At 38.1% G+C, this 18,072-nt stretch overlaps 1 long non-coding RNA gene across 2 annotated transcripts in view; it reads right to left on the minus strand.

The window, feature by feature from the left end:
- LOC112546220 (uncharacterized) overlaps positions 1-18,072 on the minus strand; it is a 71,574-nt gene that overhangs the window by 36,097 nt on the left and 17,405 nt on the right. The window contains exon 3 of one of the 2 annotated variants that reach the window (XR_003089866.2): positions 16,970-17,223. The exons of the other annotated variant lie outside the window; for it this stretch is intronic. This is a non-coding gene — a long non-coding RNA (uncharacterized LOC112546220). Of the gene's footprint in view, positions 1-16,969; positions 17,224-18,072 lie in introns of those variants that run through there. 2 annotated transcript variants of the gene reach the window in all.

An 18,072-nucleotide genomic window follows, 5' to 3' on the forward strand; every position in this document is an offset into this window, starting at 1 on the left:
GGGTTGAGCTTTGTCTTGAACTGGATTGACACCTTTATCTAATTTTTCGTGTATCTAGTTTTTATTCAAAAAGATACAATTTAATGTTTGTACAGCATCTAACACAATATAGCTAAGGTGTATAGGTACTACCCTGATATACACAATATATAAAAATAGTAATGTTATTTTTTGTGTACATAGTAGTTCTCACTAATATTAATGAAAATTGCATATGCATTTATTTTATGGACTTTAGTAATATTTAGTTAAGAAACATGGCATTTTTTCTACAGTTTGGTCATGATAAAGCAATAAAAGCTTCAAGAAAATGTGTAAAAGGCTTTGTGGCATAAATCTAATATTGCTCTCCCAGTGCTATACTGGCTTACCATTCTGTCATCATCACGGTGCCTGACCACTTGTCTACTCTAGGACCTCAGTCCTAAATAGCATCCCACCACCAAGTTAGTAACTGGTGCAACCACACCACCGCGCCCATTATTTCAGAACAAGGGGTTGTGGAATTCGATCTGTGTACTCTTGCTTTTCATCAGGAATAATGCTAATTCCAAACTTGTAAATCCAAAATAATGTTAGTGTGGATGCTCCAGTGCCGCTAATTTGAACTAACTGGTCTCTGGGAGGCCTCCCGCAGCTCCCCAGAGTGCTTCTTGGGGCTCTAAGTCCGAGGTAGTGCATCCACGTTAACGGAGCCCACCTCAGACTAATTTTGAAGCTTTTTTGTAGTGAGGACATGCAAGTTCGAATATTTTAAATCTCGAGTTCTTAAATTGAATTTAGTAATTTCTAAATAATTTCCTAGGATAGACATAGGGTAGGAGTCTCAGCCATGGATCAGGACTTCATAATTTATTTAAAGGGTGGAAGCTTGCACTGATGTAATTAATAGAGAATGGTGAAAATTTTACAGGAAATGACAATATTCTCACTTGTTAGTTATGCAGGTGGCTATTTTCAAAAACACTTTTTTATGAATAAAAGTGATGAGGTCTAGTTTAAGCGATCTGAGGTATATCAGTATTTTGCATCCTTTCCAATATCTCTGTTTGCTTTCCTACTTCTACACCTCCCTGTGTCCAGTGTGGATTTTCACATAGGAACTTTGCATGCACTAGGAACAGAGTACACAGCATCTTGCAAGACCAAGGACTTAGACCTCTGCTAAGAAGCCACTTCCATTCTATCTCAATTAATTGGAACTATTTCAGTCTTCTCATGCCCCAAACAAAAGCTCTAATTCACTTTTCTCTTCTAAAAATAAAGCTCTTTTTCAAAGCTTCTCAGTGTTGATCTCTCCAAAGACTATTTCACATCTGAACTTGCTTTTCATGGTACTGGACATAGCTGTTGCAGACAGTATGGAGAGGGGTAACTAGTGGTATCCCCCAAGGGTCAGTCCTGGGACCAATCCTTTTCAACTTATTCATAAATGATCTGGAGAAAGGGGTAAGCAGCGAGGAGGTAAAGTTTGCAGATGATACAAAACTGTTTAGGATAGTCAAGACAGAAGCAGACTGTGAGGGACTCCAAGAAGATCACACCAAACTGAGTGATTGGGCAACAAAATGGCAAATGAAATTTAATGTGGATAAGTGTAAAGTAATGCACATCGGGAAAAATAACCCCAACTATACGTACAGTTTGGCTACGACAAATCAGGAAAGAGATCTTGGAGTTATCATGGACAGTTCTCTGAAAACTTCCACATAGAGTGCAGCGGCGGTCAAAAAGGCAAATAGGATGCTAGGAATTATTAAGAAAGGGATAGAAAATAAGACCCAGAATATCTTACTGCCTCTGTATAAAACTATGGTACGCCCACAGCTTGAATACTGTGTACATATGTGGTCTCCTCACCTCAAAAAAGATATTTTGGCCTTGGAAAGGTTCAGAAAAGGGCAACTAAAATGATTAGGGGTTTGGAACGGGTCCCATATGAGGAGAGGTTAAAGCGACTGGGACTTTTCAGTTTAGAAAAGAGGAGACTGAGGGGGGATATAAAATCATGAGAGGTGTGGAGAGGGCCGATAAAGAAAAGTTATTTATTAGTTCCCTAAATAAAAGAACTAGAGGACACTAAATGAAATTAATGGGTAGCAGGTTTAAAACTAATAAAAGAAAGTTCTTCACACAGCATGTAGTCAACCTGTGGAACTCCTTGCCAGAGGAGGCTGTGAAGGCAAGGACTATAATAGAGTTTAAAGAGAAGCTAGATAATTTCATGGAGGTTAGGTCCATAAAAGGCCTCTGTGTGTCAGAGGCTGGAGAGAGATGGCAGGAGACAAATTGCTTGATCATTGTCTTTAGTCTACCCTCTCTGGGGCACCTGGTGCTGGCCACTGTTGGCAGACAGGATACTGGGCTAGATGGACCTTTGGTCTGACCCAGTACGGCCGTTCTTTTGTTCTTATGTTCTTAGTAAGGTTCTTGGGATTGAAGCTTTGGGTATGTCTAGATTACAGAGTTTTGTCAAAAAAATGGCCATTTTCCTGACAAAACTTGAGTTACGTCCACACTGTAAGTGCATTCTTTCGACAGTAAATCGAAAGAACAGAGGGCTTTTTGCGCAATTGGTAATCCTCATTCTATGAGGAAGAAGCCCTTTAGTGAAAGAGCTCTTTCGCAAAAAGGCATGTGTGAAGGGGGAAGATGGAGTTTTTTTGGAAGAGGGAAGAAGAAAAAGCACAGGTACGCTGGTGACCATTCTGTCCATAGCAATCACTGCTTACATGTGAGATAGCATCCAGGCAGTTTGGACGCTATCTTTCAAAAAAGCTCATAGTTTTTTCCATGAGCTTTTGCAGTGTGGACTCTCTATTGTGCAAGAAGTTTTTTCAGAAGCTCTCTTCCAAAAAAAGCTTCTTGCACAAGAAGCCTGAAGTCTAGATGTAGCCTTTGTCTTCAAGTGCACCCAGTCCACTGATCACTCATGAATCTCTCTAAACAACAACCTCCTTTTACTAAAATGAATTATTTGATTTCTTATTGACTTTGTGTGCAATGTTCACTGGGACTGTGAATAATGTGTTTTTGTAGAGAGGGTGGCAGGGTTTGACTCTACTTGCCTGTTGGTTGGAAATGAGATTTCAAAAAGTCTCCTGCAATTGGTATCAAAATATGTTTGCCCTAAACCTGTTCAAGAGTTCCTCATTTGAGAGTATGTCTTGTCAATATCACAATATGGTTAAGTGTTGTCTTTTCTCGATATAATGTGCCAAGCAAGTCAGAAGAGGCGTTGTATGAATAGCAGCCTAGGCATGCCAAGTGATGATATCTGTTCATCCATCATTCCATTTAGACAAATGAGAGATTACAGAGTTATAAGAAAAGGCAGCAGCAGCAGCAGCACAATGCCTTTTGCAGAAAATAAATTACCAGCTTCCACTGATCTTTCTGACAAGTAAATTACCAGAGAAAATAGCACTGATGGAAACACAATGACAAAATGCACCAACTCAGCCCTTCCAAAGACGTGTAAGCCCTTGAATAGAACTATTTCCTTTAAAAATCCTTATTTTATTTTAGTGGGTAGATATAATTTTCAATTTACATTTACAACTTTCTGACAATTTAGCTATTGGTTTGGAATATAAAATATCAAGAGGTAGCAAAAACGAAAAAAAACAATGTTGCAAGCATGAGAAAACAATACTACTTTGTACTCAAGTTGGACCCACTCCTGCAAACATTTACACTCCTGCTTTGTCAAATTCACGAGTAATCTCAGTGAAGTCATTTACATGTTTAGAATTAATACTAGTAAATTAATTGCACAATGCCAAAAAATGCAAAACAGATTTTTTAAAAATCATTAAAAAGTTATAGTGAACAGAATTCCAAAGCAAAATCTGATGCCATTATCAGGTTTAACACTTTAGAACTGATAAATGCAAACTAAGAATCATTTATAGTAATTATTTGGTGACTATTTCAGTAGCAAATACATTTAAGAAAATCACAATCTGTTCTCAGATAACTCATGAAAGAGAGAGGATGCAATATTTGTAAAACAAGTTATGAATAAATCACCCCGCTTCAGTGTAAAGGGATACTTTAGAGTGCCATCTGGAACATTTCAGAAATGAGATGCACATTCACAAGTGTAATTTGAGTCCTGGCTGGGAAAGAATCCTTGGATTTGGTTGCATTTTGAAATGCTTTTGGCTAAAATCGGGAACTGATTAAAGAAAACCCACTATTCCACAGATGAGAGAATTCATGTGTACCTGGATTTGAGGACTGTGATGTGGAAAGAGAAAAAATTGCAAGGGAAAAACATAAATACACAATTTTTATGGGTGAGAGAGCAGAAGCAAATCTGCCAAACTCTATAATGTTTTCAACATTTTGGGGGGGAATAAGAGAAGAAAGTTCAGGGCAAGAAAACAAGACTAGGTCAAATCTGAACATTCTAAAACTTTGTGTCAGAGATGTATCCACTGTTGCCATTCATCTAGGACTGTAAGCTTCTGGGGAAGTGACTATTTTTATGTGTGTTTGCACAAAGCCTACCAAATGAGACTGGAGCCTCTAGGGGTTACTGTAATGCACATAAATAATGTGTAAATAATGCACACCCAGATCTCCCTTGTGTTAATACACAGTATATACAGGGGGTCTTGCCTGCTACACAGAGCTCATTGCACAATCAAGGCCCTAATAGTTCTATAGTAGGGGAATACACTAGAAATGCAACAGATAGTTAGTGGTACTGTTAATAACATAAATACACATAAACACACACACACAATTAGAGACAACTTCTACTTCTCTCCTTATTTCCTTTATAAACCACTGAATGACAACTTTTCCTTCCTTCTGGGACTTTCTGTTTTCCCCATCCCACTGAAGAACATAAACTGCAACTGAATCCACATAAGCAGACTTTTTATATACGTATTAAATGACTTGGTGGAAACAATGTGTACTCAAAATTGTCTGGCTATCTAATGATGCTAATTACAAGGGCACAAGTCCCAGACAGGTTTTTAAATCAGAGCTGCACAAGAGAATTTGGAGAACAGAGAAATATGGCAAAGACACAAAAATCAAGCTGCTGTTCAAATGCTCGGTTTTTCACGTTAATCGGTATGTGGGAGTTATAGCATTAATGCTGCTAACTAGTAACAGTCTAGTTTTTCCTCCAGAAAAATGTAAACATAATTATTCAACTATGGCAGAAGGAAAACACATGTCAATTTCAAGAGTGGAATCACCAGGTTTTTCTTGCCAAAAATATAAAGTATTGTAGCACTCACAAGTGATAAGCACTGTAATATTTTTTCAATATAAATTCATCCTCTTTTGGGGAGGGTTTAAGTGTTTGTTTTGCAAAAATAATGGGTATTATACCAAATCCCTGAGTTATAATATATATATTTAATCTGGACACTACTCCCAGATTATCTCTGGGAAATAGTGTGTTTTTCCCAGCTAAAAAGAAATTATCCATATGTCACTATTTCAATAAAGGTTTCATCACATCACCAAGTTCTGAATAATTCATTGTTCACCCCACTACCTAGAACTTTTATAGTAGTCTCATAAAACAGGCATAGACCGGCCTGTCAATGGCAGAGGAGAGGGGAGAGGGCACCTTGTCCCAGGGCCTGACAATTCAAAGGAGCCGGGGTTCCTAGCTGCTTCAGCTGCTCCTGCAACAGCAGTGGCTGGAGCCCCAGGATCTTTAAATCACTGCTGGAGTACCGAGGGCTGGAAGGTGTGCCAGGGATTGGTCAGTGCTTCCCTGTCCCTGTCCCTTCTATCTCAGTCTCCGCCCCTTCTGAGAGCACGAAGCCAATCTCCCTACTCCCCTTACCTAGGGGCCTGGCAATGCTGTTGGCTTCTCTGGGCATGGAATGAATTTGGCTAGCGAGTGAAAACCCACTGGAACAGACTTCACAGAAGTTCACATTACCACTTTGCATGCAATTGCTAAATAAAAGAATTAAGGCCCCCAGCGTTTTATTAACCTAATTTTTTAAAGGGAACTTCAAGAAACTTGCCTAAAAATGAGATCTAAATCTTTTATTTTTCTAAACTCTGGTTGGTTGGTTGGTTGGCTGGCTGGCTGGCTGGCTGGCTGGTTGGTTTCTACCCCTGCATTGGATATATTTCCTGTTTAGAAACTCTACGTTTTTTACTGTTTTGTTTGTTCATTTGTTGCTGGTGAAATGTTCAATATTTCATACTGATCTCTCAACAGCATTTTTCTCTGACTTGAACCCATGAAAACTGTAATGTAAATACAGTGCTTATACACACAGGAAAGAAAATTAGAAAAGATCCTAGTTTTCCTATTGTTGGATTGTCCTTTTTTTTTTTTTTTTTTAATCTTTGGTTACCCCTCATTAAATTGGGAGAGAAATGAATTCCTTTACCAAACATGAAACACAGAGACAGACTCTCTTGTATAACTCCATTAATGTTGATTAAATGTAGTGAGAGTTATTTCATTCAACAATAAACAAAAGGAAAATTAATGAGAAACCTTTAAGTCACCATTCAAACCTGGAAGATTAATTTTGCTATTGCTACCCTTGAAAGTATTTGTTAAGGTGGTCATTGTACATGCTACATCAATCTGTAATAATAATCAAGCACCGTTATAGCCATGGTACCCAAAAGGTGAGTGAGGTAATATCTTTTATTGAACTAACTGCTGTTGATGAGGGAGACAAGTTTTTGAGCCAGACAAAGCTCTTCTTCAGGTCAAGAAGAACTCTGTGTATTTTGAAAGTTTCTCTCTCTCTCTCACCAACAGGATTTGGCCCAGTAAAAAAATATTACCTCCCCTACCTTGTCTATCATGATAACCAAGTGACAAATAGGAGCTATTCTTCATTTTAAAGAGGGTCCATTTAGAAAGTCTCTGGACTCTATGGATTTCAAGTCTCATTAATTGGAAAAAAAAATCAAATGACCCTGGGGAATATTTCAGACATTTTGACAGATCTGAGTTATATCCTGGTTAAGTCTTAATGACCTTTGCTATACTGTACATCTTACCTTATGGGAGATTTAATCAAGGAAATAAGTAATTAGAATACTTTGATTTATGTTCTATTCTTTCTTCAATGCACCACTGTATTTTGCTTTCCGTTCTTTACAATAGTCTTACACTCATTTTGATGGATTTAAGAAGTTTCCTACAGTAACTCCCAAATCTATTGCCTTATCAGCATGCTACAATACCTTCTGAGGCCCTTCACACTCTGACTTTTAGAACTTTTTTTGCCATGACTTATTATCCCATCTATTTATCTGCATCAGACCACATTTGTCACATTCCAACTCATCAGGGCTAAATCAGATGTTTATAAATTATATCTTAAATAATCTTAGCTTCCTACAAAGTGGCTGTGTTGTCTCACAATTAAGACACCTTCTGAATTGATGTATATTAGAATAATCTGCAAACAACTGAATACAGAACACATATTCAATCTATTTTGAAAAGTCAGTGGTAGGATGAGCAATCATAAGGAAATTTAGATATTCTTCATGTTGTGTAAGAAATAGGTATTATATTTCTCTCTTTTCCTTCCCACTTTGTGGGAGACTATAAAATAATAGGCCAGTGAATGAAAGAGTGAGGTTTTAACTATTGTTTCTATAGTACTTGGACAGTATGCAGATTGTATGCTGATTAAGGATAGAAATATATAAATGGATTTGTATCCATAAAAATTTTTCAAAGCGGATTAAAGCATGTAGAACACTACACAAATAGGAAAAGGCAGAAGTACAAAACTCAAGGCAGGAAATATTCATGGATGAACCTAAAAAGGTTCAGTGGTTCAGATAGCACCTAGCAGTTCAGATGTTTATCCAAACCTATCTAACCCTAACCCAGACAATTCTGTGTATTTTTTTTCAAATGAGCTGGAAATCTCATGAAAACAGAGCTTTCTTGTAAATTTTCTTGGACTTCCATTTAGCTGAGCCAGAAATATTGCAATATGGACTTGGTTGGTTGGTTGTGATATTGTTGTTAGTTCTGCTTTCAATCATAGCTGAATATGTCAGAGCAGAGTGACATTATTAATGGCATCAGGATCCAATCCGTTATTCTGAAATAACACTGCTGTGTAGACATTACAAAGGCTGCTGCTGACAGTTTTAAAAGAATCAGGAAGGACACCCTTATACCTAAGGGTTGGGGAGGGAGAGCCACACTTTAGCCACTGAAACTATAGAAAGACGATGAGAAGATGGAAAATAGCTTTTCATAAATTGTATGAACTCTCTTTGATTGCCAGCAAATCAATAGATTGTGCAGAACATTACAGTGAAATCCAATACTCCACCTCTTCTCATGCAAAGTTGTCTGTGTCTCTTTGATCTGCATGTTTCCCTTCTTGATATAATTGTCAAGTGTAATATCGGAGGCCTCTTGCCTACCAGATTTAATTGCTGAGAAAAGTGAACCACTAAAAAGTTTTTTCAAATATCTTAAATATAGTAACAATCAAGCAGGAAACTGACCTTTTGACAACCTGATGACACAGGAGAGAAAGAATTGGCTTCCCTCCATTTGAATGGTTGGAAATCAGGTTGTTTCCAAGTTATTGCAATTAAGTTCTATAATTGTATTTGTTTTTATTTTGTTTAAAGATTTGTTTGGTCTTAACAGCTGGTTTAACAAATGGTAGATGAACCAAACTATTATTTAAAATACATATACTGAATTTACAACAAATATCCACTGGGGAAACCTATTCTTTAGCTTTAGGGAGCAGGGATTGACCTGCTAAAGCCAGGGTTGTGAGCTCAATCTTTGAGGGGGCCACTTAGGGATCTGGGGCAAATCTGTCAGGGATGGTACTTGGTCCTGCCATGAGGGCAGGGGACTGGATTCGATGACCTCTTAAGGTCCCTTCCCAGTTCTATGAGATAGGTGTATCTCCATATATATGATTATAAATAAATTTTCTATACATTTGTCTGTCTCTATTACACCATAACCTTAGTATGGAGGCATCAAACTAGCCCTGCTGGTGCTTGGCAGCTCTCTATAGGCATGTCTATACTTACCAAAATATCAACACTTTGGAGGTTGATCTTTTGGTTTTCAATTTAGTGGCTCTAGTATAGATATGTAAATTGAACTCTGAGAGCAACTCCCACCAGTATCCCATTCTCTTCTTTATGCAAGGAGTAAGGGAAGCCAATGGGAGCATTTGCTCCCATCAGCCTCACTCAGTATGGATGCTGCCAAGGCTCAGTTTAAGATAAGTCAACTCCAGCTACGCATTTTGCATAATTGGAGTTGTGTTCCGTAAGCTGACCTGCCAGATCTAGTGTAACCTGGCCTTCAGGTACTAGATATTTTAAAAATATCTATTATTTCCAGAATCTGCCATAAAAATTCCTTCTACAATATGTGTTATACAAAAACACTATATTAAAAGAGCACTCAAGTTGTAAAGTCAAGCACTCAAAAGTTAGAAAATTTGAGAATTAAGGTTACCTGATGCAATGTTAATACACTACACCCTTCCTAGTATAGATCTTTAATTATATGATCACAGGCTATATTTTTTACAAGACTCCTGGCCACATTCAGTGCACTGGATAGACTGCTCACTTAGCTCTGGGCCACACTAGGACTTTATTTCAAAATAAACCCCCCAATGTTGAATTCATAAGTGGAACATCCATACTACCAAGCCCATTATTTCAAAATAATGGGCTGTGGAATTAGAAAGCTGTACTCCTGCTTTTCATCAGGAGTAACGCTAATTCAGAAAAAGTTATTTCGAAATAACGGTAGTGTGGACACTCTGATGCAGTTATTTAGTTCATATTACTCTGGAGAGTAATTATTTCGAATTGCTCCCCAGTGCTCCCTGGGGCTCTAAGTCTGAGGTAGGGCATCCACATTAATGGAGCCTGCCTCAGACTAATTTTGATGCTTCCCTGTATTGAGGAAACAATAGTTCAAATTTGTAAAATCAAGAGTTCTTAAGTTGAATTTAATAATTTAGAAATAGTTTCCTAGTGTAGACATGGTTTCCATAGTATATTCAGTATTTTGTTTTCTCCACATTGTTCAATGACTAGCCCAGTGTCTTATTGACTGCACACTATACATACCCTGTTCCCATTGCTCTGTCTTTCATCTCTTTCCTAGTCTCAGTTTGAGTCAGGCAGTTTCCTCCTCTACACTATGAGGGCACCATCTGGGGGGTTATTGAGTGTGTAGGAAAGACAAGCTCCCTACTATCTGTTCAGAGTCTAGTCCATTCAAAGCCTGGCCTGGAGCAGCCATTATAGGATAAAACCAACTCCACCCCGGCATCTTAACCTTGCTCATTTGCTCTGTAGGGATGGTGTACATGCAGCCTGGTCATTACTAGAAGCTGAGAGAGGCTCAAATATACTTCTGCATGTGACCAGTCGCTGTATGCACCGCCTGGAATCGTCAGAGGTTTTAGCTGCTATAATCTACAAAGTATATTCTGATCATATGCAAACTGACTTTTCAGGTTTAAAACTTGGCCAAAATTTGAGTGGATTTTTATAAGAGTGGCAAAAGATATATGACTGACTCAAAGGCCACCACACTGCCAAATTTCAAGTACCTGTTCCAAAGGATGATGGTGCTAGAACTTCTCAAATAACAGTTTGCTCGCATTTTTAATACTGTGAAACAAATTTATTTTTTTGCTGTCAGAAATAGTGACACCTTTTTGGCTGAAAATTTCCAGAAAAATTATTTGGAGATGGATAGGTGGAATTGCAGCACACATGGTTGAATTTTGGCAAAGTCGTAAGTAACTGAAAACAGGTCCAATGAGACATGTTGTGCAATCCTAATAATGGGTGGTGCTAATAACTCCAGCCATATGCTATAACTGGAAACATTTATTTTACTATCTAAAGCCCTGATTTTACAAAGATTTATGCACATTTCACTGCATGCACTATGAGTAATTCCACGGACTGCAATCGGCTACTTCATAATGGATAGGTCTTTGTGGAATTGGGGAGTTTAACATTAAAATTTCCTGCTAGAATTTCCCTTGAAAGTGTTTATAGGAAAAGGGGATACTACTTGAGTACTCCTTTTTCCTTTGCAACTAGAGCTCTGGTTCACTAAGAAGGAATTGACCCTACATTTGGCTGTGTGGTGGCAGATTCACAGCAATGCATTATCCCAGTGAATTTCCCAGCAGGATTAGAAAGCAGCTTACACATCATGTATTCATTTGGTCTGAATGAAAAAAAGTAACACTGCAACTATTTTTTTCTTGGAGACTACACTTTAAAGTGTGTCCAGATACTCACTTGGGAAACTTGGCATGCTAGAAAAACATATGGAAAAGATTTAAACAAATTTCACTTTGACCTAGATCCCACCAGAGGAAAAGTGTACATGTACAAAATAAGTTTGCATAGCCAAGCACATAGAGAAATCACCCTATTTAGTTGTCAGATTAGCAATAGTTTGGGAAATTTTGCTGAAAATAGGAAGAAACCCCAAATTGCAGATTTAGATTATGTTCACATTGCAGCGAGGCGTAGACAAATTATCCAGCAAAGGTAGACCAATTATCTGCCCAAACTTGAACCAAGGACAGACTTGGACTGTGGCAACTAGACAGAAACATTGCCTGTTGCAATGTTCACACTGCTATTTTTAGCATGTTACCTCAAGCTGAGATAGTGTGAGTCTGTCTACTTGTGTTAGGAATCACACCTCTCAGGTGTAGTGTATAGACATGCCCTATATGTGCTTTCTTATTCACTCATTCTTTCTACTACTTATTATTAAAATAGCTGCCATTACATAAAATAAAAGATAGAAATGCAAATAAATTGAGGGATTGTCCAAATTTAAGCCATACTAGATTACACCAATGGCCCACCTAGCCCATCTGACTCTGGCTAGCCTATGCCTGTTGTGCTCTGAAGTGTGAGGGCATATACATGCTCTGAAGTGTGTAGGCTTATACGTCTTCCACTGTGATTTACCCTATGGGTATACAGTACTCAAGATATTCATTCTCCAAAGTCCAGATGTATTTTACCCAGAATAATTTCTGTGTAAAGCTATATTTGTTGTATAAGGAATTTAATTAGTATTAATCAATCAGGTCTATTTAAAAATATGTACGATGATCTCCTTCTCTCCTACTTGGATTTTCATTCAGCATATATTAATTCTTTTCCTTTTATATTATTTTTCCTTTTTTTGTACCTGACAATAGACACTCCTCTACCATTAATATGCTGCTTTATAATGTTCCTCAGGAGATCAGCCTTACTCTTTATTTATCTCTTCTTGGCCATCTTCTGTTAATTCAACCTTAGGTAGCTTACTGTGTGGATAATACTCACATTGCTACTTCCCTTCCTCTTTGCATCTTTTCAGCACTTCTCAGGCTACTCAACTCCTGCCCATGAAATAAATGCCTTCAACAGAATACATTACAATCTGAACTTGCTCTTCAGTTTAAATTCTGATGCTTCTACCTCACTCATTGATTCCTTTCATATTTGCTTTTCCACACCTCTCAGGTTTGTAAACCTGCTTGTTTTCATTATTTGCCTTTGAATTATTTGCATTAATACACAACTGTCTCTAACTACAGTTCATGCCTTTCTTTCCTATTGTCATTTCCTTTTCTAACATCTTCCCAAAGCTGTATTTCAAACTATCCACAATGCAATAGCTCACCCTTTTACTGAGCCATAGAAATGGGAGTGCATGCCCCCCCATTCTCAGCCATGTACTGGTGGCACCCCAGATATTTCAGACCTCGCATTTGTTTTATTTATCCCTAGGTTTGCCCGTAAAGAATGTGAGTGACATTTCATGTCCATTTTATTAATCATGCACCATTTCTGGCCTTCTAAGTTCTTTATACCTGTTCATGATTAAGTAGCTAATGTCTGAGAAATACTTAAACCTGATGCTTTTTGTTTATTTAAATTACTGTCGTTTCAATAGTGCAGAAAAGACATCAAGCCCAAGTGCACACAGATGGTGGTCTCATAATGTTAATTAAGACTGTGGACCTGCCATCTGTGTTCACTTGGGATTTTAGCTACTATATTTACTGAATATTTCCTTGCTCAGTTAAAACATGTGTAAAGTAGCTAGTAAAGTAAAGTAATGTCTAAACATGTGACATAGGGACAAGTGCACCCTAGGATAACGTCTTCATGGATTTTAGAAGTTGCAACCTTTAAAACTGTGGCTCTTCATTGCTCATGTAGTATAAAAACTGTCTACACCAGAAATGAATTTGCTTGCACTGTCAAAGCTTATGGTTTTGATGCACTTTCAGATATTTGAGCTGATTGAATGTCAAATCCTAAAATGTAATGCCAGACATTGTGATTTCTTATATAATACAGGCTACACATGTGCCAGCTCCCTTTAAGCCCTGGGGAGTGCTCAACCCTCTGCTCTGTCCCTGGCCCCACCCCCACCTATACCTCACTTCAAATCCCCATGCCTTGCCCGCCTCATCATCCCTGCCCACACTTTGCCCCAGGCTCAATCCACCTCTTTGGCCAGGTCCCCAACTTCACCCCATCTCTCTTGCCCCACTCCATGTCCACTGTGCCTCTTCCCATCCAATTCCACTTCCTCTCCCAAGTGTGGCTTGTTCCTGCTTCTCCCTTTTCTTCCCAGTGCCTCCTCAGCATGCCATGAAACAGATGATCGTGGTATGAAAAAGAAACTGGCTGGGAAGAGGAGGAGTTGATCAGCAAGGCTTCTGGTGGATGGAAGGTCTTAGGCCTTATTTCCAGTCTGAACATGTCCAGATTCATCTTCCAGCCAGTGGATCCTGTTACACCTTTCTCTACTAGGTTGAAGAGCCCATTATTAAATATTTGTTCCCCATCTAAATAGCTATAATCAAGTCACTCTATAACCTCCCCTTTCTCAAGCTAAACAGACTGAATTTTTTCAGTCCATCACTCAAAGGAATGTTTTCTAACCCTTTAACCATTCTTCTCTCTCTTCTCTGAAACCTAATTTCCCAGTATCCTTCTTGACTTGCGGAATCCAGATCTGGAAACTGCATGCCAGCAGTGGTCACCAAACTTAGAGGTACAATACCCTCTCTGCTCCTCTAAATTGTTCTATTAATTGTTCCATTGCAAATATCTAAATAATATGTGGCAGACATGTAGTAGCTGCCCTAATTTATGCAAATGAAGTATCTTTGGATGAACTTCTGGCCCTAATGAAGTCAATGTGAGATTGAACAAATTAGTTTGTAGTACCTGAAATCTTTAAACAATGATGATCCTTAAAGTAAGAGAAGGAGAAACAATTATAACATTTACTCAACATGATGGGCAGGTTAGGCTATTGGGCTAATCATAACAAATGTAAGACAGCATTTAATTCAGAAAGGGGAACTACACAAAAATGAGGAAGTTAGTTAAACAGATATTAAAAGGTACAGTGACAAAAGTAAAATCTCTGCAAGCTGCATGGAAACTTTTCAAAGACACCATAATAGAGGCCCAACTTAAGTGTATACACCAAATTAAAAAAACACAGTAAGAGAACCAAAAAAGTGCCACCGTGGCTTAACAACCATGTAAAAGAAGCAGACACAGATATAAAGATATTTTTTTAAAAGTGGAAGTCAAATCCTAGTGAGGAAAATAGAAAGGAGCATAAACTTTGTCAAATTAAGTGTGAAAATATAAGAAAAGCCAAAAAGGAGTTTGAAGAACAGCTAGCCAAAACTCAAAAAGTAATAGTAAAATGTTTTTTAACTACATCAGAAGCAGGAAGTCGGCTAAACAACCTGTTGGGCCCTTAGATAATTGAGATGTTAAAGGAGCACTCAAAGATGATAAAATCATAGCGGAGAATAACGGTAGGAATAAATAAGTTTTCCGAAAATGGAGAGAGATAACTAGTGGGGTCCCCCAAGGGTCTGTCCTGGGACCCATCCTATTCAACTTATTTATAAATGATCTAGAGAAAGGGGTAAACAGTGAGGTGGGAAAATCTGCAGATGATACCAAACTGCTCAAGATAGTTAAGACCAAATGAGACTGTGAAGAGCTTCAAAAAGATCTCACCAAACTAAGTGGTTGGACAACAAAATGTTGATAAATGTAAAGTAATGCACATTGGGAAAAATAATCCCAACTATGTATACAATATGATGGGGACTAATTTGGCTACAACTACTCAACAGAAAGATCTTGGAGTCATTGTGGATAGTTCTCTGAAAACATCCATTCAGTGTGCAGCGGCAGCCAAAAAAGCAAATAGAATGTTAGGAGTCATTAAAAAAGGGATAGTGAATAAGACAGAAAATGTCTTATCACCTCTATATAAAACCATGGTATGCTTACATCTTGAATACTGTGTACAGATGTGGTCACCTCATTTCAAAAACGATATATTGGCATTGGAAAAGGTTCAGAAGAGGGCAACAAAAATGATTGGGGTCCCAACAAAAATGATTAGGGGTGCCATATGAAGAGAGATAAAAAGGACTTGGACTTTTCATCTTAGAAAAGAGGAGACTAAGGTGGGGGGATATGATAGAGGTGTGTAAAATCATCACTGGTATGGAAAAAGTGAATAAGGAAAAGTTATTTGCTTATTCCCGCAATAAAAGAACTAGGGGTTACCAAATGAAATTAATAGGCGCAGGTTTAAAACAAACAAAAGGAAATTTTTCTTTACTCAGCACACAGTCAACCTGTTGAACTCCTTGCCAGATGATGTGGTGAAGGCTAGAACTTTAACAGGGTTCAAAAAAAAGCTAGATTCATGGAGGTTAGGTCCATCAATGGCTATTAGCCAATATGGGTAGGAATGGTATCCCTAGCCTCTGTTTCTCTGGAGGTGGATGCCAGGGGAAGGATTACGTGAGAATTACCTATTGTGATCCCTCCCTCTGGGGCATCTGGCATTGGTCAATGTCAGCAGACAGGATACTGGGCTAGATGGACCTTTGGTCTGACCCAGTATGGCCGTTCTTATGTAAGGGATCTCAGTAGGTCATGTAGTCAGACCTCATCACTCAAGGCAGAAATAAGGAATAACTAGACTAGAGTGTTCTTAAAAACTTCCAGTTACAGAGATTCTACAAACTCCGTAGGCGATTTGTTCCAGTGCTTAACTATCCTAACAGTAATAAAGTTTTTCCTAATGCCCAACCTAACTCTCCCTTGCTACAATTTAAGCCCATTGTTCCTAGTCCTATATTCAGAATTAAGAACAATTTTTCATTTTCTCTTTGTAACACCCTTTTAGGTACTTAAAAGCTGCTATCATGTCCCCACTCAGTCTTCTCTTCTCCAAACTCAACAAACCCGATTTTTCCAAACTTTCCTTTTAGCTCATGTTTTCTAGGCTCTCTCTTTTTTTGGTAGCGAGAGATTCCAGTTTATTTTCACTTATTTAACTGTTATTCTTTCTGCCATACTACATTGTTCTATCATGTCAGCTCTCACAGCTTAGTACTGAATTGATCTCCCAGCATGCTTCTAAATGTCACTGTGGTGCTGGAATTTCTGGTTTGCATATGATAAATAAAACCATAGTCTCAGTTAGAGCTGGGTAAAAATTGCAAACTGTATTAATGAACATTTTATTTGGATAATCCTGCAAATGTGATTTGAGTTCCTCTTTGCTGACTTTTCAGTATCATTTCTACTGGCAACTTAAATGTTCATTGAAGAAGAAAGTGCTATGACTCTGGCAATGTGACCATCTTGAAAAATCTTTGGATATCATTTTCATATTTGAAAATCATTCAGTTAAAGAGTATAAACAAAACCATGACCAACTACAGATCAAGAATTTCAAAGAGTGAATGCTGTTAGCAATATGCATGATGGGTAGTTTGCAAGTAATTGATAAACTGGAATACGTTGGCAGAAAACGTTTGTGAAATAACTTTAACAAAAGAAGGAGAAAATTTGTGGATGGATGTTTCACAAACAGGAGTAGGATTTATTTCTTGACTACATTGTTTATTAAAATATTTTGTCGAGCTCTAAACCTGATCAGTTGGCAGATTTCCAGATGAAGTATTAACTCCAATGTCTTAAGCAAATTCCACAGCAGGATCAGATGACATTCTTCCTGACCTCATTCTCCTGGGGTGTGTGTCTGGTTCCTTTTCAGTATGTGACCATTGTTTCAATGGTGGGTGCATTAGCCACTGTTAATACTTACTACATTGGGCATGTAAATGACACTATGGAATGAAAAGTGCCCTGTGAATAACAAATATTTCATTACTTTAAGTTTACATGGTTTTGACTGGTTCTATACCAGTCTGGCTTAATTAATACCACACGGTCTATATTTTATCATGCCAAGGATTGCTTTCCCTAGCTATTTTCATCAGCAGATGTCTTTGCACAGATGGAAGCAGACAGGAAAGCTAACAGACTCAGGAAGAAAAAGGAGGTGCTGATGTATTCTCTCTGTCCTATATACAGAGCACATTTTTGAGGGATAATCAGTTTATTGCATTACTCAACCCTGTACTAGAGGAGATTTATATGAACTTAAATTAACACTTTCACTTTCCTTAGAAATTATTTTTTCTGGCACAGGATTTCTCTGATTTCCCAGCACTACTGGAAGTTGTTTTAATTTTGTTTCTAACTGTCCAACATCAAGTTCAAGTCCATTGCAAATGGAAATGTTTGTTCATTTGTTTACATATCACTTTGAAGGACCTGAAGCGGGGGAGCAAATTTTTCAATGGAAGGTTCTCCTGCATGGAAGGTTACACTTACTGCAATGGCTCAGAATTCAATTGGATTCATGAGACTACAGGGGGCCATGGATCAGCATTCATGTCAGTCTCCCTATCAGAACCCAGCCCAATGATCCAACCAGTGAACCAAAGTCAGCAATGAATCCTGGTCACATGCCACCTGAGACATATTGCACATATGTCAAGAAGACGATTGCATGCAAAGTATCTTATAAGATAACTGCAAGGATGAGCTTTCACCATGGCAGCAGGTGAGCAGAGAGAGGAGTCCAAGAAGAGTAAGATGTAAGAGAACTAAGACAACACTGGAAAATATTGCAAATTTGGTGAGATAGAG

Source organism: Pelodiscus sinensis, chromosome 7, assembly GCF_049634645.1.
Source record: "Pelodiscus sinensis isolate JC-2024 chromosome 7, ASM4963464v1, whole genome shotgun sequence".
Taxonomy (NCBI): Eukaryota; Metazoa; Chordata; order Testudines; family Trionychidae; genus Pelodiscus; species Pelodiscus sinensis.